The sequence below is a fragment of the Tenrec ecaudatus genome, chromosome 15 (assembly GCF_050624435.1).
Source record: "Tenrec ecaudatus isolate mTenEca1 chromosome 15, mTenEca1.hap1, whole genome shotgun sequence".
Lineage (NCBI taxonomy): Eukaryota > Metazoa > Chordata > Mammalia > Afrosoricida > Tenrecidae > Tenrec > Tenrec ecaudatus.
In genome coordinates, this window is record NC_134544.1 from 30,041,222 (window position 1) to 30,061,302 (window position 20,081).

General features: G+C 47.2%; 1 protein-coding gene across 1 annotated transcript in view; it reads right to left on the reverse strand.

Annotated features, from left to right (window-relative positions):
* The window catches only part of SLC14A2 (solute carrier family 14 member 2), a 207,266-nt gene extending 187,952 nt beyond the window's left edge, over window positions 1–19,314 (reverse strand). Inside the window, exon 1 of the mRNA XM_075532623.1 lies at window positions 19,223–19,314. The gene's annotated coding sequence lies outside the window, so the exon portion shown is untranslated. The remainder of the gene's footprint in view (window positions 1–19,222) is intronic.
* Between the last annotated feature and the right edge of the window lie 767 nt (window positions 19,315–20,081).

The window sequence follows — 20,081 nt, forward strand, 5'->3', positions numbered from 1 at the left end:
GAATGCGACTCAGTGGGCTTTGCAGCCTCCGTTTTCCTTCCTCCCTCCTGCCTCCACTCCGCTGGTTCTCCCACTTGGTTAGAAAAGAGAAATCCGTTTACAAGAGGAACAGGAAGTCACAGCAGCTGTCAGAAGGATGTTGGTGGGGGAGGGATAAAGGATACTCCCATCTTCGTGGTGGGGAGGGGGAGATGAAGGCTGAGGGGACCCACACTGGCTGTGTTCAAAGCAGCAGGCAGAGTCATGTCGTCCCCTGACCTCACATTGTTCCCCAATCCCTCAGACAATTGCTCCTTGCTCGTTGCTTGGCTGCTTACTGGTTCAAATCCATTTGAAACAGCAGTTGCTGTGAGCCCCCGCCAGTTCATGGTGGCGATGCCCGAGAGTAAAAGTGTGCTCCGAGGGTGGCCAGTCGCTGGTGTTTTCAAAGTAGATTGCCAGGGTTTTCTTCCGAGGTGCCTGGGTGGACTGGACCTTCTGCACATTAGGCGGCAGCTGAGCGTGCGGATGGTTCATACCACACAGGAACTGGATCCTTATCCCGTTACCTGGCAGGGTGGCATTCCGTTGTCGTTAATGCCGCTTGTCTCCTTTTTCTTTTTACTGAACTCTCTTTGTCTATATCCCCGAGGAGCCCTGGTGGTGCTGTGAGATACACATTGGCCTTCTAATGGCAAAGTCAGTGGTTTAAACCCAGCAGGGGCTCCATTGGGGAAAGCGAGGCTCTCTGCTCCTCAAAGGACTTCCAGCCTCAGAAACTCGATGTGGCTCCCTACCCGGTCAGAACTTGGTTTTGGTTCTTTCCATCCCCAGGTGAATAATGACCCAAGAAACCAATGGAGGAGACAAGGTAGTGAATGAGGAACAGAGAAGAAGCCAATGTCTATAGCGCTTTCCAAAATGTCTTATCAAACCAACAGACCCTGCGTGCTTGAGAGTGCCGTATCCTGCTAAATGCACCTCCTTCATCTTCTAATTCCTCATCATCACTTCCATACGAACACGCGCATTTCAGAGACCTCACTTATTGACTGGCAGGCGGATGTAGGACCACGGAAAGGAAGAACAACGGGAACAACGAATGAACCGAATCCTCAGTTTTCACTTCTGAGAGGAAAGACGCTCATTTCTTGGTTTGAATAAGCTTGTGAATCGAGTCCCCAACGCGCGCCGGTGATGTGGAGCCTGGTACCCACTGGGTAATAAAGAAAGATTGGAAACACCACTGGTGTTCTGTGAACTCAAAAGCATCTTCGTGCCTCCCATGGTCACTCTTCCTAACCAGATAAGAGAAAGACCCAGCCATCGAAAACAAACACACGATTAGTTTTGACAACAGAAGCTTAAACAGGACGTTAATTAGCAGCCATAGAGATAGGAAGGTCCTGGATGGGAAGAATTTTGCAGACAAACCCACAGTATGGCTCCAATGTGCCAGAGTCCTCTCCCTCACCATATGGCTGCAGTCTGGCGAATGGCTTGTTGGCAATTCATTACCATATCGCCTGGAACTCGGGAGCAGACCCGTTCATGATTAGCCAATTCATTATGCCAGGCTTGGTCCCTCACAGGGAGCCTGAGGACTGGCCTCCCCCTTTGTGTTATTTTAAGGACATATGACAGGGAAGGCGCAGCCCTCCCTTCCCCAGCTGCCTGAGAGCACTGTTTGCTGGAAAGTTTGCTGGAATCTAGATAGAATCTTTCAAAAAGAAAACAAACAAGCCAGAAAAAAATAATATCCCAGCAGTCATGAACTGTAGCCACAGCTGGACCCATCGGAACATTCCAGGAGATGAAAACAAAGATTTCCTCCTCCTCTTCTTCCCTACCGAGGGAGTAGACTTCGGTTACAGAAAGAACGTGATCAGAGACCCAGAAGGGTTAAAGCCTATTAGGCTACATGAAGCTGTGATCCTAGGAGAGTCTCTTTGCAACCAACTTTTGCTTGGAGGAGATCTGGTGGTCTCGTGGGTTAAGTGTTGAGCTGCTAACCCCAAAGTAAGCCTTTGAAACCCACCAGCCCCTCCTTGGGAGAAAGACGAGGCTTTCTACTCTCATAAAGATTTACAGTCTTGGAAACCCGCAGTTCTCCCCTGTCCTATAGGCTCCCCTGTCGATGCCGACTCACTGGCAGTGGGAGTTTGAGTTTCTGAGCTTTGGCTGGGTCAGTTGGCTCCTTGGTCCTCTCCTCCAGAACTTGCAAAATATGCCCTTCTCCACTCTACTTACTTCATGGGAATGGGGGGAGCAGCATCGGAGAGCAGGGTCTCAGATAGAGGAAATGACTCTGAATCCTTGAATCTGATTAAGCTCAGCAAATCAGCATGTGGGCTATTGGAGAGATTTATTTTCAAATCGTTAGCACAGGTGGGCCGGGAAGAAAGGGGCACCACCTCTTTTATTGGCATTCACTGCCAATGTGGTCTGCCCACACCGCTGGAATTTAGCTTTCTGACTAGAATGATTGCCAAGAAGGGGTTCCTGGGCTTTGCATAAGGGGCAGAGGTGGCAGGGAGGCCTGAGAACTCACGGATGGGGATGTGTGTGTCAGAGACTGGCGCCTGTCAGAGTAGCAGAAATGCCGGAGGAAGGTTGCAGTGAGGAACAGCCCCGGAGCAGGAAAGAGAAGGAGGTCAAGAACCAGACATCGAGTTAGCAAAAGGAGCGAGATTTGTGGAGCAGTTGGCTGGGAAGGGATGCAGGACCAGAGGGGGAGCCTGGGCTGTGAGGACGGAGCCCATGACGACATGTTGGTGAACATGCCTGGGTGCAAAGCCCCTTTGTGGCGCTTGCTCTTTGAAGTTAGTGCAGCCTGTCTGGCCCCCAGTCCTATAAAACTTGCCTCTCTTACTAATCGAGACAAGGGGCCCAGAAGCCTCCAAAAAGACACAACAGTCACAAACACTATCATTCCCCTGCATCACACATCTGGCCTAAAAGAAGCAGGCTTGCCACAATCACCAGTAATTACACATTTAATTAACTCTAATTTTGTTTCCTAGAATTCTGAAGGGCCCTGGGGAAGGCTTTCGATGGCCCAGGTCTCTGGAAAGAGCTGTCCAGGGAATATTAAAATGATGCCTTCTTCTTATGATAAATTTTCTTATAGCCATAAAGACATTAAAAAGATCCTAATGCTCAGTGTTTAAATTCTTTCTTTTTTAAAAATCACCCTACCTACCAAACAAACAAAAAACCAATTGAATAACGGATCCTGTGGTGTGGGAGAAACATGGCCCAGAAAACCCAGAGATCTGGGTCCTAGCAGTGGTGTGACTGAGATGAACAGTGTGACCTTGAGCACACCAGCTGACTCATTAGGTCTTCGTCCTCTTATCTATTCAGAGCCTGTAAGGTGAAATTCTTTACACTGATTAAAAAAATAAACCCCCAAGTTCATTGCTAGTGAGCTGGTTTTTACACACAGCGCCCTACAGGGCAGCACAGCCCTGCCCCTGTGGGTTTTCTGAGACTGCAACTGTTTACGGCATTAGAAAGTCTTGTCCTCCTTCCATGGACTTGCTGGTGGGTTTGAAATGCTGACTCCTCATTTAGCAACCCAGTGTGTGACTACTACTCCACCAGGGCGCCCCTCTGCAGCCCAAGCCGATTAGGTGCATCTAATAGTGTTTCTCAGAATCAGACTCGACTGGAAAACACTCCTAAAGGTCGACAAACAGACTTTGAACCATCTACAGGCTTTTCTTTTTTTGTCCTTGGTTTTGTTGTTGTTGTTGAGTTTTCTTTTGTTGCTTTGTTTTGCTCTGCCTTGTTTTCGATCGGTGGGATAAACAATCTGGAGGAGAAAACAAGGGGACCAATGATTTGGGGGGACATGAGAAAGGGGGAGATTGGGGAAAGGAAGTGGTATTAACAAACCTAGGAGCAAGGGAACAGCAAATGATAAAAATCAGTGGCAAGGAGGGTGTAAGAGGTCTGGTAGGGCGTGACCAAGGGAAATGTAACTGAAAGGAATTACTGAAACCCAAATGAAGGCTGAACACGGTAGTGGGACAAGAGGAAAGTAAAAGGAAATAGAAGAAAGAACTAGGAGGCAAAGGGAATTTATAGAGGTCGAAATACAGGCATGTACATATGGAAATATATTTATATATGATGATGGGGAAATAGATCTAGGTGCATATATTTATAGGTTTAGTATTAAGGTAGCAGATGGACATTGGTCCTTCACTCAAGCACTCCCCTCTCAATGCAAGAACACTTTGCTCTATTAAACTGGCATTCCATGATGCTCACCTTCCTGACATGATCGCCAAAGACAAAACGGGTACATAAGCAAATGTGGTGAAGAAAGCTGATGGTGCCCGGCTATCAAAAGATATAGCATCTGGGGTTTTAAAGGCTTGAAGATAAACATTGGCCATCTAGCTGAGAAGCAACAAAGTCCATATGGGAGAAGAACACCAGCCTGTGTGATCATGAGTTGTAGAAGAGATCAGGTATCAGACATCAAAGAACAAAAAATTAAATCATTGTGAATGAGGGGCATTGCAGATTGCAGTCCCAAGATCCATCTGTAGGCATCTGGACATGCCCTTACAGGAGGCTCTCGGGGAGGAGACGAGCCAGTCAGGGTGCAATGTAGCAACGATGAAACATACAACTTTCCTCTAGTTCCTACATGCTTCCTCTCCCCCTCCTCTCCCACCTCACTATCATGATCCCAATTCTACCTTACAAATCCGGCTAGACCAAAGATGTACACTGGTACAGATAGGAACTGGAAACACAGGGAATCCAGGGCAGATGATCCCTTCAGGGTCAGTGGTGAGAATGGTAATACTGAGAGGGTGGCCTGGAAAAGGGGAACCGATTACAGGGATTTACATATAACCTCCTCCCTGGGGTGGATGGTGAAGGTGGTGGGTAAAGGGAGATGTAAGATAGTATAAGACATGACAAAATAATAATAATTTATAAATTATCAAGGGTTCATGAGGGAGGGAGGGGAAAAATGAGGAGCTGATACCAAGGGCTCACATAGGAAGCAAATGTTTTGAGAATGATGATGGCAACAAATGTACAAATGTGCTTGACACAATCAATGTATGTATGGATTGTGATAAGAGTTGTATGAACCCCCAATAACATGATTTTTAAAAAATGCAACCCAAACCACATAACTCCAAATGACTTTGGAGATGGAGTTGAGCCTTCATTTTTATGAACATTAAAAAATTATTAGAGTCCTTGGGTATCCTCTTAGCATTCCGTGATTCTATGTTGTTATCATCTACATGATCTCTGGGTATGGAGACAGTACCTGTTGTCCACAGCACAAACCCTTGATCTGAAATTGTTCTATTGGACTGAGATATGGGCCAACTCCAGCCCAGCAACTCCTAACCAATCACGTGGGAGTGCTAGCTGCTCTGCAGGGAGGGAGGGCTCCTTGTCAGTCTTGCTGGTTTGTCTGCATCTGTTCCCCAGGCTCACTACTCTGAACCTTGGCAGGGCCCTGTAGGACCCAGGAGAAGGGTGTGGGGAAGGGGAAAATGCAATGGTTCTAGCTGCGGCATTTTTCCTCAGGAGCTAGAAATTTGGGCTCAAACTACTAGATGCTCTGAATGCCCATGCATCAGGGAAGAGGCTGAATTTTAAGCCAAGAAGGATGTTTTCACCACCTGGTTCCTCAGAGAGACACCAGCCCTCCTTGGGGGGATGGGGAGGGGGAGGGAGGGCTCTGCCTTGAAGAGAGAGGCCAAGTGGCCAGATGGGGAGATGCTTCCTATTAGGGCCATCTTTCTCACCAAGTTTCTTCTTTCTCTCCATGTCCCGTCTCAAAAACCAAGAAGTCGCCAATTATTATCCATTTATTTGCTGCTTCTTATAATGACATTACCCATGATTAACTCACCGGAGTCTAATTTGACTCCAGAGTTATTTCATAGGGATAAGCCACCACTGGGCATGATGGGACGCTTGTGAGCGCAGCCTTCCTCTGTTAGCTCAGGGAGCTCAATTAATGCACGCGGAGCAGGACAAAGAAGAGGGTGAGAAATGGCAGCTGCCTCAGTCTTGCTGAGCTGCAACGTCCCTCTGCATTCATTATTCCATTTGGTCCTCACGCGAGCTCTTGGAGGTAGCTAGAATAGCTATGATTAGCCCCAAGTTTACACACTGGGGAACAAATCCAAGTCAAACCAGACCATCGTACTCAGTGTTCATTCAAAATCCCCATTGACCCCCTGCCTGCCCCTCCCCACAGCACAAGAAGTCTTAAAAGATAGTAATCAGTGGCTGGATAGTCGCCACCATCTTTGTGGTAATTACATAATCTGTTATCAGTTTGAGAGGATTAAGAGTGAAGGGGTGGAGTCTACCCTGTCAATCAGTTCGTAGCTTGATGGCCTCATTTGGAGGCACTAAGGTGATAAATAGTTCACTGGAGGCAGGACGCAGGCTCCATCCATGCGAGGCATTCTCATTGACAAGCCACATGGAGACAGGCTGATGGCAGCCAGCGCCTCGGAGCTGGAGATGACACGCGGAGACCCCTGCCAGCACTCAGGTTCTTACACCACCACAGGACCCACAAGACTTCCCACTCACTGGCCTGTGATGGTCCTGCGCTTGGTATCATGGCCTGTGTTCCGTGAGACTGAAGAGGGCTTTATAGATTGATGTCGGACATAAGGGCTAATATCGGACTTATGGGCTTGATCTGGACGGGGCTGGGATGTTTTCTCAATATGCAATTGCTCTTGTCTATAAAGCTCTTTCTTATCCACATGTGAGTGTCTATGAATTTGTTTCTCCAGTTCACCCAGATGAACACCATCTTGGTCGTGATTGGCATTTTGCAAGGAGTCCTGGTGGCACAAGCAGTAAAGAGTTGGGCTCCTAAGCCAAAGGTCGGTGGTTCAACCCTCAACCATTCTGAGGGAGCAGGGCGAGGCAGTCTGTTCTCACACTACTCTGACTTGCAGGTTGCTGTGCACTAGAATTGATTGAATGGATTGACATTTTCAGTGTTTACAATTCGTGATCCATTTTTATCTTTAAGATAGTACTGAGAAGCACAGAAGACTCCCTGGTGATTTAATGGTTATGCGTTTGGCTGCTAACCCCAAGATGAGCAGTTCAAAACCACCAGCCTCTCTGAGGGAGAAAGTTGGAGCTTTCTACTCCCACTAGGAGTTAGGCAAACAGTTACAGTCTTGGAAACTCACAGGGACAGTGCTATCCTGGCCTATAGGGTTGCTAGGAAGTAGCATCGTCTCGATTGTAGTGAGTTTGCTGCTTGGGGAAGCCCAGAAGAAATCATATTGCCTGCTTTTACAGAGGGTGTAGCCTTGACTTAGGGCAGTGACTTGCCCAAGACTGCACAGTCTTCAAGTGAGAAAACTGGAATGAGAACCCTGGGTTCCAGATGGCTGAAGTAGCTTTTCTATCATTACAGCCTCCTCACAGTGACACGACAGGATAGAGTTGAACCATGCCTATGTGCTTCCAAGTTTGTAAATCTCTATGGGAGTAGAATGCCTCATCTTCCTCCCATGGGGTAGTCTCGAACAGCTCACCTTGTGGTTAGTAGCCCAACCCATAACCCAGTCCACCCCCAGGTTGCTATCAGTTGAAGTTGTCTGGATGGCAGGGAGGTTGTTTTTGTTTTCATTATAGCACCCCTGGAAACCAAGGACGGACTGCAAACATGGTTTTAAAGCAGCACGGACCAGGTATCTGGTATCCTAACTGCCTCTTGTACAAAGGATTCTTATCTGGGACAGATGATTTTTAATTCAGGACTTCTTGAATCTTCCTGGAGACAATGTTTACATATTTATAACACACACACTACACATATGTATGGTATGTGTATATACTAGGCATTGCTCCCACAAACAAACAAACATCTAGAATTCTCGTTGGAGGTGAGTATGACAAGACTTCAACTCACTGCTTGAGCCATGTTATCAGGATACACCAGTGACAGGAATAGGACATGGTGCTTGGTACAGTGGAGAGCCAGGGACAAAGGGATCCTCAATGAGATGGACGGACACAGCAGTTGTGCTGATGGAGCAGTGTGTCACTTTTGTGCATAGAGTCACTCTGAGTCGGAACCAGCGTGATGGTGATGGCACATGACAATACCGTGTGTTTGTGTGTGTCTCCACCCAAAATCCCACTGCTGTCAACTTGATTGCGACTCATCATGAACTCAGAGGACAGAGATGGATTGGTCCATAAGATCTCCGAGGCTATGCATCTTGATGGAAGCTTCACCTTCCTCCTGTGGAACGACTGGTGGGTTTGAACTGCTGACCTTTTGTTAGCAGCTCAATATTTACCTCCTGCATCTTGATCACACACACACACACACACACACACACACACACACACACACACATCTGGTGGAGGGGGGGGGTGGGGCTCAAAAGGTTAATGGGAAAGTGGAATGAAAAGGTAATGGAATTTCCCACAAACATCTGCTCCTTGAGGACACGGAGAGACAGGGCCATGGAGGCCACATGAAGCCAACATGTTGGTCCCAGGGCCATGGCTAACCAGCGACAAGTACTCCTGAGGCCGGGGGCTTGGCTGAACTGGGGTCTGACAATCAGCGAAGTTTCTGTGAAGGGCTGGGGACAGAAAGATGAACCCAGGAACTGAAGTTGGTGGAGCTAAGGCGGAGTAAGCAGTTGAGGGTGGAAATACGTCTTTAAAAGGCTAGCAATTAGGGAAAGCAGTGAGTTTGACTGCTTGCTCGGGGGAGAAAGCAGGACCGTGCTTTTTTCTTTCCCGTTTAGGAGAGGAGAGGATGTGTTTGTCTGAGGAAGAAGCTAATTGAAAGGGAGAGACCAGGTGAGGGAGAGGCACCTAATTAGGAGACTGGAGGGGATGAAGCTGGAGCAGAGATGGGGAGGGGTTAACTTGAGAAGAGAGTTGAGCCTCTCCTGAAGCAGGGGTGGTGGTGGGAGGAAGAGGTGAAGCTACAGAGCCAGCGTGAGTGCCTCGCATGGTCGCCAATTGTCTCATTGATGGCCCTGCTTTATGGCACTTACAGAGAGCAGGGATCTCTGCTAGCTGGTGGGGCTGCTCCCTGCCACCCTGTGGATAAGCCCCTTGGCTCTGCGCATCTGACACCTACTTGCTGCCCTTCTCAGTCTCTTGTGAGTCTCTCCATTTCCACAGGCACTGACCCTGTCCCTCCAGCTGTTCTCTGTGCCTCGTCCCCCGGGGAACCCATTTTCCCCCGCGCTTGCTCGGGGATCATTTCAGTAGTTGAATACAGAAATGCATTTGGGCAACTGTCTTCTTTATTGTTGCTCTAGTTGATCGCTCAATTTTTTTTTTAAACTTGCCCTAACCAACCTACCGGAGCCCTGGTGGCATACTGCTGGCATATTGGGCTGGTCACCACAAGGTTTGAACCACCGGCCACCTTGCAGGAGGAAGATGAGGAGATCTCTTCTCAGACCCCCACAGGGGCAGTTCTACTCTGCAGAGAGAGTGCGTGACCCAGAAGAGAGACCTGCCCCTTCAGAGTCATGACAGATGATATCGGGAAACGCGGGGGAAGCTTTCCCTCTGGGCTTGCTTAAGGATGGCCTTTACTGTTTCTCTCAGGTGCTGTCAGAGCCTTCTGATGGCTTCCCTTGTAGGGTTTTTCTGAGACTCGACCCCTAAGTGAAGAATGGAAGTACAGATTTTCACTTGGGGAAATTGGTGCCTGCAATAAAGAGAGCATGTTCTAGTCGACCTTGGGTTGGGGATGGCCAAAGAAATGTCCCCTGAAATCGAGGACTTTTCAGAAAGATCTTCCAAAAGGGAACAAACACCTATCAGGAGCCATTTTGTTCTCACCTCTTGCCTGGTTGGCTTGGAGCTGGGGTGGCCTTCTCTGACTGTGAAGTGACCAAGGACATGAGGGATGATGGAGCAAGGCAGTGCACGCAGGAGGCATCGTTGGGTCACCGTCTGCCTCTGGATTCCCTTAAGTTGGGTCAAATCCATCCCTATCACATTTCGGCCATTGTTATTTCTGGGCCATCTTACTAGTCATGGAATTCTGTTTCTGATATCCTGGCAGCAGTGGGGTTTTCCCAGTCCCCCGTGCTCCTCCCATGACCCCGGCGCTCCCGTGTACGTGACTATCTTGGTGTGTGTGCATGAACACAGCCCCAGAGCCAAAATCACTCTCAAAGCTGTCAGCTCTGCCTGCCTGCAGAGTACTCTGGCCAATGCCTCTCTCCTGCTCCCCCACAGCCTTCTCATTTCCACGGCAGGAGAGGGGTGCTGCTCAGGGGTGCCCCCTTTCTTTCCTGAATTGTTCCCTATATCCAACCCTCAATACCCACAGCCTGGAAGGGTATCATGCTCCCGTGTTTCTGAATTACTTTCAGCTAAGCTTTAAATGAAACAAATACAATGATATAAACACAGCGATTCCTCTTTGCGCTTTCCTTGAGTTTATTCAGCTCCTTCGAGCAGGAGCTCTGGTGATGTAGTGGGTTAAGAGTTGGGCTGCTAATCACAAGGTCAGTGGTTCAAAACCACCAGCTTCTCTGCCGGAGAAAAATGCGAGGCTTTGAGCTCCTGTAAGCAGTTAAAGTCTCAGAAACCCACAAGAGTCCTTCTATTCTGCTGTGTAGGGTCACTGAGAGCCGGGGTAACTTGGTGGTAGTAAGTTTGGTTTGGGAGTTTTGATTTCCATCAACACACTCTCCTCCTGAACTGGTTGGATCCTTCTCTGCGTTTTCCTGATCTTCGTGTATATGTCTGCATCCATGAGCAGTGGGTACCATGGCTCTCTGTGTTTAAAATCTGTGCATCAATGCTCTCCATACTAATGTGGTTTCGGTTTGACACTCAACCTTGACCTTCCAAGAATCACTGTGTCTCACTCACAGACACTCATTGATGTGACTGACAGGCACTGAGGTTGTTTCTAAATTTTCACTATTGCAAATAATGCATAAGTAGCATCCTTGTACATGTCGTACTGCGCATATGGGGGAAGGGTTTCTGAGGGTGTGTGTATGTAAATATATACATATATATTTACACACATTTCACACACACGCATATATATTTACACACACACACACATATATATAAAACTTGTCATACGACACACACACACATCTTCATTTGACTAGCGGCATCCACATTGCCCTCTCAAAGAGCTATGACACTGTGGACTCCCTCCAGATTCGCTGTGCTCATCGCCTAAGAAACCTGGGCATTGTTGAACTTCATAATCATTGACAATTGTATCCATGTGGAGGGCTCTCTCTTTGTCTTTATTGGCATTTCCCTGGTGAGTAATGAAGGATGGCATCTTTTCAGACCTTTTTAGGTCATTTTGATGTCCATTTCTGTGAACTGACTTTTTATAATTTGCCCTTTTAAAAAAACTTGGCTATTCATCCTTGAGTTGCTGTAGATGTTGTTGTGACACATTTCAGATAGGAATTCTTTGTTGTATTGCAAATTCCTTCTCCAAGTCTGTCACTCGTCTTTGATGAGCTTTGCTAACCTTCTTTCAGCCCACATTGTTGTGAAGTGCTGCCCGGTTCCCTCTGACTCACAGAGACCCCCCTGACAACAGGGTGAACCACTGCTTGGCCCCGGGTCCTCCACACACTTGAGTCATGTTTGAGCTCATAATTGCAACGACTGTGCCGGTGCCTTTTGCTGAGGTTTTTCTTCTTTTTCACTGACCCTCTACTTGACCCAGCATGAGGTCACTCTCCAGGGACTGGTCCCTCCTGATAGCTTGTCTCCAGTACATGACACGCAGTCTCCCCATTCTTCCTTCTAAAGAGCGTCCAGACTGCACTTTGTCCAAGACAGATTTGTTTCTTCTCCTGGCAGTCCCTAGTATATTCGATGTTCTCTGTCAACACCACACTTTAAATGAATCTGTGCTCCGGTAGTCTTCTTGGTTCGTGGTGCAGCTTTGAAGCATGCATCTGAAGGGATTGAGGAGAACGCATGGCTTGGGTCAGGGCGGACTTCATCTTTCCAGGTGATGCCTTCACTCTCTCATATGTGAACGAGTTTCGTAGGATTTTAAAATTTAATGGAATCCAATACATTAATCTTTTCATTTCCACTTTTTTAATCTAAAGAAAGGTACACAAATATAGAACTATTTTCTTGCAATATGTCTACTAGTTTAAAATTTTTAGTGTTTAGTACAGTGGTTCTCAACCTTCCTAATGCTGCGACCCTTTAATACAGTTCCTGATGTTGTGGTGACCCCCCCAACCATTAAATTACTTTTGTTGCTACTTCATAACTGTAATTTTGCTACTGTTATGAATTGGGAGACCCCTGTGGAACCACTGATTTAGTCCTTCATCTATCTGCAAATCATGTAGGAGTGATAGAGATCCAATGTTAAATTTCCAATAAGGCGCTAATTGTTTTGGCGCTAGTATCAAAACTTACTTCTTTGTAATCCCCCCTGACATGTACAAAGATGACATACATGCCTACGTCTCTGGGATCCTGCTTTATTCCATTGCTTCTTTGTCGTACACCACTCTGACACGATTTACTCTGTGTTTTGATACCTGTGGTAGATGCTCCCTTCTTTTGATTCTTGCTCAAAATGACTTGGGTTTTGCCTGGACCTTTTAGCTTACACCTGAGTGAAATAAGCTGCTTCCCTCCTGCCTCTTTCAGCAGCCACTTCTCCCCAATCTCCATCCGGATTCACATGGCTACCGCCTCCCAACACGCAGGTGCTGGCCCAGGTTCGGATACCAAAGGGCCCTCTCTTCTTGGATGGGTTGTCTCACGGCTCTTTCTATCTGTTTCCCCTGCTTTGCAACCTCAATGTCTTGCTGAGCTGATTGAACAAATGAAGGGATTGAGGATGCTGTGAAAAGTTAAAAACACTGTCCAAATGCAAACAGAAGCCATGTCTTAGGACTGGCCCGAGGCAAAATGCAAGATCTGGACCGTTTTCCCTCAGCGTTCTGCTTTCTCTACCCTGTCTGAATCCGGGCTCTGAGATGCAAAGGTCTTTGATCAGGGATAGACTTGAGAATGTTAGCGGTAGCTCGGATTCATCAAGGTCTTCTGACTCCAATATTAGGCTTTAGTTTGGGGACTTAATGTAAGTCCCTCAAATTCTTCAAATCCCGATTTCTTCCTTTTTATTTTAAAATCCCTATTTCTTCAATATTACAAGGGGCATAATGATTCTCTTTTGAGTAGCACTCTGAAATGCAGACGAGATAACGAACATGAAAGTATTTGGTAAAATACGAAGCGCTGTGTCTTAAGGCATTATTAATATTGCTCTTGCTGACATTTTCACGGGGAACATGATTTACAGGAAGGCAAAGATGGTTAACTGTGTTGAAGTACTTTTACATTTGCTGCTTGAATCAAGATGTGCAGGAGAATCACTTAATCATTTTGTAGGGTTGACCCAGTGGAACATCTACACAATATTCTAGAAGGCGTGGGGGAATCTGATTCTGAAATACCCTTTAGAATTTTTGGAATTCTTGAGTGGGTGGGGCAAACAGTGAATGCACTCAGCTGCCAATCAAAAGGTGGAAGGTTCAAGACCACTAATTGGCCCCTCAGAGGAAAAGCCTGATAACCCGATTCTGGAAAATCAACCGTCACACACCGTGTGGAGCACAGCCCTGCTTTGATGTGCTCGGCGTTGCCATTAGTCAGAAGGCTTTGATGCCAACAGACGCTTATTTCAAAGTTTGCAATTTGGGCATGTAGACACATGGACATGTGAGGGGTGTGCAGAGGTAATTCCTCGAGGTCTGTCTGCACCAGTAGGCAGGGCCATCCTTAGGGAAGGGCTCGGCTCAGCATTGATCTGGGGAATAAAGAGTCTCTGGAGCTCAGCGGGGGGTGGGGGGGGGGAGGGACGACAGATCTGCATTTGACCCTCCTCACTAAGTACACGTACCGTTCAATTAGAAAGAACGTTGAGGTCAGCCCTGATGTTATGTGAACAGACCTCCCCTGGAGTCAACATATGGCACGGCCCACACCTCTCGAACTCTTGCTCCTCCGCGATGGGAGCAGCTTGCTTCTGTGCCAGGAGCAGTCTTGGACTTGGGCCAAATGACACACCTGGACCAGATGACATGAGGCCATAGCCCACCCACTTAGCCTAATCCAGAATGCCCTTTTCACTGCCCTCTCCCCACTTCTACTGAATTTCTTGTATTTTCTCCTTGGTTTTCTTCATAGCTGAACCTTGATTCACGAGCCCCACTACACCTGCCCTCAGTCTCTGCCTATGGGCACTTACCTCCTACGATTTAGGTAGAGTTTTGGATTTCTGACTTGGGTTTGGATCTTAGTCCTTAGAACTCATGAATCTTTCTATCCTTTGCTCTTGGGGCCTTTCCATTTCTGACTCATTCTAATTCTCCCAACCCCATAGGGTCCCTGCCTGTTCCTGCTCCCATGTTCAGGAATCTACAAGGGCCCAACTACACTTTTAGGCCTTGTCTTGTTTCGTTCTGCACTGTGAATCCCTTTCCTGATTTCTAGGTTCTGAATCTGAAACAAATTGGTGCCATCTCCCCATCAGTGGCCACTCCAAAGGCACTCCACTAACTTTATTCTGTTGCAAATGGGCATAATGTTTAGGAACAGGGGCTCGTGTTGATGCTGTCTTCGTCGGTCGGGATTCTCCTTCAGGAATGAGAGCCGCATCCTTCTAGCCACTGAGCAGAGAGCTGCCTTTCTCAAAGCCATGGCCTCCCCTAGGGCATCCTGTAACCTATGACTGTTTGGGGGGTGGTTTAAGAAAGTAATGGCCCAGCCCTTCACAATATTACTGGATTCATTCTAGCGCTGCCCATGGGGTCCGCAGTTGCCTGTGACTCCCTCCAAGCGGAGCCCCTCCCTTCCCCATCCTTGCCCCCTCCATTTCATTGCCAGGTCAGTCCTGAGAGAAATCTTGGTTTGGTCCCATAAGCCCATTTCAGAATCAGATTCTTGAGGACCTCCCCTTGGGGCAAGGTATCAACTGCTGTCTGCTTGTACACATGGCCAACCGGCCCTCTGCTCTCTCATCCCCATCTTTCTTTGTGAACCCATTCTCCTTGTGGGAGGTGGAGGAAAGGATGATCCCCCCGCAAAAAAAGATTTCTGTGCCCGGGTCCCTGGATTTTGTGAATGGGTCACCTTACGGGACAAGAGGAATTTTGCAGAAGCGATTAAGGTTGCTGGCCTTGAGATAAAGGGATTATTCTCAATTCTCTAAATGGACCCAATCTAGTAATATTAGTCCTTAAAAACAGGAAAGCTTTCTTGGCTGTGGTCTGAAAGAGAGATCTGATGAAGATCAAAGGGCCAGGTGGGCAAGGGATGCTGGCTCTTAGGTTGGAGGAAGGGGCCACAGTCCAAGCAACATGGGAAACCTCTAGAAGGCAGGGCATAGAAACAGATTCTCCCCTGAGCCACTTAGAAAGGAAGGGCATCCCAGCTGACACTGTGATTTTAATTTCATGTCTTACTTTTGCCCTGCAGAACTATAAGGTACTGAGTGGCTATTGATTATGCTATGAATGTGTGGAGGTGTGGTGTAGCAGCAACAGAACACTAACTGCCTCCCTTGGGTGTCATCAACCTTGAGCCTGGCCCCTCATCTGCCTGGGTCTTAGCTTCTCCATCTGTACAACTGACCATTTGGGGAATACGCTTTCAGATCTCCTTCCAGCTTGATAGATTACGGCTCTACTGGTGAGAGCCCCCACTTGGAAACCCTCGTGGTCTTCTCTGGGGTGATTACATGGAGTCAAACCCTTCTGAGCTGCCATGGCAAGTCCCAGAGCCACCACACAGCAGGATCGCTGTAAGCTGCTGCTTTCCTCTGTGTGTCCCACTCTTCCCGTCCACCTTTCCATCGATTTTGAAATTTCCTACTCTTGGTAATCTTCATGGCATAGGGGAAAAGACAGCTCAGATTCAAGGTGGTGATCAGTTTAGGAACCAGAGATGATTGTCCAAAGAGGTTTCAGATCTTCGTTTAGTGGCTCTGCAGGCACAGTGGGTTTGGGCCACGTGGAAAGCAGATTTGTTTAAGATTTGGAGGCACCCAAGCTTAGAGGTGAGATCAAGGGCAGCAGGGTGCTGGAAGCCGGGGATGGTTAACTTGTTCTTGAGGGAAGCATACCATGTTTAGAATTTTTTAAAGGGTAAGCTTAATTTGGTCAGAAGCATGTACAATACAATGTCAGAGTAGTTAAACTATGCTCATACTAACCCACTAGACAAAACTGCTGTGGAAGAAGAGCAGGGCACGAAACCGGGCTAAAAATAGAGCATAGGGTGGCTTCTTCACCCTTCTAGAGGGTAACCCACACTGTTGCTACTTCATTAGCTGACCCGGGGGAAGCAAAGCTGAGCGTACCAACAGCGACGGCACTGTGACAATGATGACTTCCTGCTACATTTCTCTAGCATGCTTTGCTTTTCCAAGGGCTTCCTGTCTCTTACCTTGTTTAATCCCCAAATGTTCCACCTTTTGCTAAGCAAACTGAGGTGGAAGAGAGGATAGGCCTCATCCACCTGAGCGGACAGATGGGGACAGGTGTCATAAGGCTGCAGAGTGTAAAGGACCCTGTGTCAGTGCACGGGAGGCATGGCAGGTCTGTGGTGGGGTTTGGTGTCTGCATTCAAGCCTCAGTCTAACCTCCCCGCTACACACACAATTGCACATGGCTGTTGGTGTTGCCCACTGGAAGGTCAAAGGAGATCTCCAGAGAGTTTATACTGTTAACGGAAGACTGAAAAATACAGAAAATAGTTCTCTCTCACTCTTAATAGAAAGAATAACACTAATGAATTAGACACTAAAATTAGCTGGGAAATGGCCAGAATTAAGTGGAAGAGTAAGCGAGCCGTCAGCAATCTAGGAGTGGATCCCAGCCTCAGCTGAGACACTGGCCAGCAAGGTCTCTAAGTAACTCAGAGCACAATGTGTTCCTTCTCCTCCATCCTGGCATTCCAGGTAGGCTCCGTGCGGATTATGTCCAGACCCTTCTGCATTTTGGCCTCTGTAAAATGACATCACAACCCTCCCCATGGCTACCCAGGTATAATTGTACTGACCAACCTCAAAGGACGTAAGGCAAGCCGAGGCTAATGGTCTCCAGAGGCATCAAACCAAACCCACTATCACTGAATCAATGCCAACTCAGAGCTCCCGAGATTGCACAGCTTTGTAGAAATAGACACCCTCATCTTTCTCCTGTGAAATGGCTGTGGGTTTGAACCACTGACCTTGTGACTAGCAGCCCGATACCTAATCCACAGGGACACACTATAAAAAGGAAACATGGTCTTAGGCAGTTCTAACTCCTGTGAAAAGTGAGGAAGGGAGACAAGATTTCTTTAGATTTCATTTAGTCTGACTAGACCCTGTGTTCCATTTGGTCTAACAGTCTAGTTCCGTCTTCTAAGATCTGGGTTTTAGAGCCATGTTACAATTCTGACTGGTGATCTTGGCTATTACCCCTTAGAAGGATCAGTTTGCTCGTCTATAAAAATGGGCATGATCATAGTGAGTTTCTTTTACATATTACAAAACTGTTATGAGATTGCAATACTTAAAAACTAAAGCACGATAGAGAGGAAATACTACAACTTTATTATCACCAATATTGCAAATCACTGTGATAGTAATCTGATAGCAACACTGGTATTAGAAGAACCAGCAATTGGGGTTACGCGGGTCGGGCCCTTGTAGGATTGTTCACTGCACATGAATAGCTTGCCGAAGAGGCTGCTTGCATATTGAGATGATGTGCAAGAGGCCCTTTCTTGCATTACATCCTGCGGCTTTACAGCAATTCAGAGGGAGAGCCTGTTATCGATGTTTGCACTACAAGCTATAAAGTCTTAGAAAGAGTCACTATATCAAGCAAAGATCTTCAGAACTCAGTGGCTGTTGGTGACTCCCAGCACTGGCAGGCACTCCTAGCACTTCCAGTAGGAAACCACCTTGAGCTTTGCAGTAGCCTGCTGTCTTCATCACGACAATAATTGGTATTAGACGTTGGGCACAAAGGCTCACCGTTCACTGTCCTTCCGAATCCAACTCCTGCCAGCTCTGGATGCCAACTCAGAATCCCCGCAGCAAGAACTTCCTAACTCGGGGCTTTTTCCTGACAGTGTGTTTCCCTTTCACCGGAAGAGCTGTTGGGTAGCAACTGCCCAGCCAAGACGACCTCAAGTCCTGTTTCGTGAAGGAGAGGCCGTGTGATTAGTTCTCCCCAATGGGCTGGGAGTGAAAATGCTGTGTGCCGGTTGCTGGCCAAGGTGGGTAGGAGGTGGATGCATCAGTCTCATCCTCTCCCTCCCCCACCTCAACCAGCTGGGTGCGGTGAAGACGGCAGAGGACTCATGGGACCTAGGAGATGGGGGAGCCACAAAACAGGAGGCACCAGAGTTCCCGAATCACCGCCTGGACAAATGTGCTTTCCGATCGCATAGGAAATGAGAAAATGACATTCTAAATGGTTAAGCCTCTGAGTTTTGAGTGTTAGCTATCAACAAGTGTCTCCACTCCTAACATACGCCAAGCAGAAGAGCTCTCTACCGGCATTTCAGATGTGATCGCAATCCTCTGCCGCTACGGAAGCCATTGCCTTCCCTCTGCGCTGACACAGCACACACATCCCAAGCAGCTTTCTTCAAGAGCTGTATAGGTGTCAAGCAGCTGATCTGCTCATCAAACAACCAATAAATCCATGCTCGGTAAAACAGTAGTTCTCATCAGCGAGTGACCTTAAGATAACATTTACCTTGCTGGCGAAGTCATTCCAATCCTGAACCAGAGGTATCCCAGCTCAGACCCTCTTGGGGTGCGAGGAGGAAAAACTAATGAAGTGCGGAGACTGTTAATGGCTTAATCTTCTCTTATGTCCATCCCCCCTCCGTTCACAAACTTGCAAATATGTTCAGCAATATCTGATCTGTTCATCTATTTTTGACCTGAAAATAGATCCCGTTCCTTGGACTCTTACAGGTGGTGACGTTTGCCAGTGTCTGGAAGCTGTCGGAACTAAGAGGACATTGGCACAAGGGAAGGGTCTTCAAAGGACCCCGATCTCTCAGGTCAATTGCAGTTCCCACACAGTCCTAGGGACCCCAGAGAGGCAAGATAATTTTCATTTTTCCATTATGGCATGATTAGTGCAAACAGTTGTTTAAGAAGACGCAAACGCACCCTCGGTTTCTAGAACATACTCACAGTTTCCTTGGTCACACGGGCATCCACAGGTTCTATAAAGGGTCTTGCGAACTTCTATTTAGTTGACTTCAAACAGTAAACAAGAAAGCTCCCTGAAAAGAAAGATAGCAGAGGTCAGAAATACTAAAGGTGGTAGGGTGTTTAAATTTCTTTATTAAAAATAATTTATATTATTTATCTTCTGCATTATTGAAGATATATAAACTAATCTAACAGTTTCTACATGTACAAGTCAGTGAACTTTTTAAAAAAAGATTTGATATCTTTCACCCTCTTAAAAATTATAAGGAATACATGTTCATTTTTGGGGGAAAGAGATAAAATGGATTAGGAAACAGAATATTAAAAAATTCATCCCTTGTCCCCTCATCCATGAAACCTGCACAGCTTATTTAAAGAATGTGTATGCATGTGTGTCTATAGTTCAATTTAAATTTTACAAAATGGAGCGCATACTGCACCTATTGTATGCATTATAACCTACTTCTCTGCACTGAATAAGATATGGTGTACTTTTTTTTGCCAATAAATTCACTTCAATTGTGTGGTAGATGATTTCTTAGATGGGTCCCGACGATCCCTGCCCCTGGCGTGGTTGGCATTGTGCGACCTCCCCGCTTTGAGTGTGGCCTGGACTGCTGGCTTGCTTTTAACCAATCTGGCAAAGGTGATGGGATGTCAGTGTCAACATCCGGCTACAAAGACTCTTCAGTCTTGCAGTGTGGTCTCTTCCTTGATCGCTGGCATGAAGCCAGCGGTTATGCTATGGACTGCCCTATGGAGAGGACTACGTGGCAAGGCCCTGAGGGAGACTTCCAGCCCTCAGGACACAGAAAGAGGTGACTGCAGCCCCAGTCAG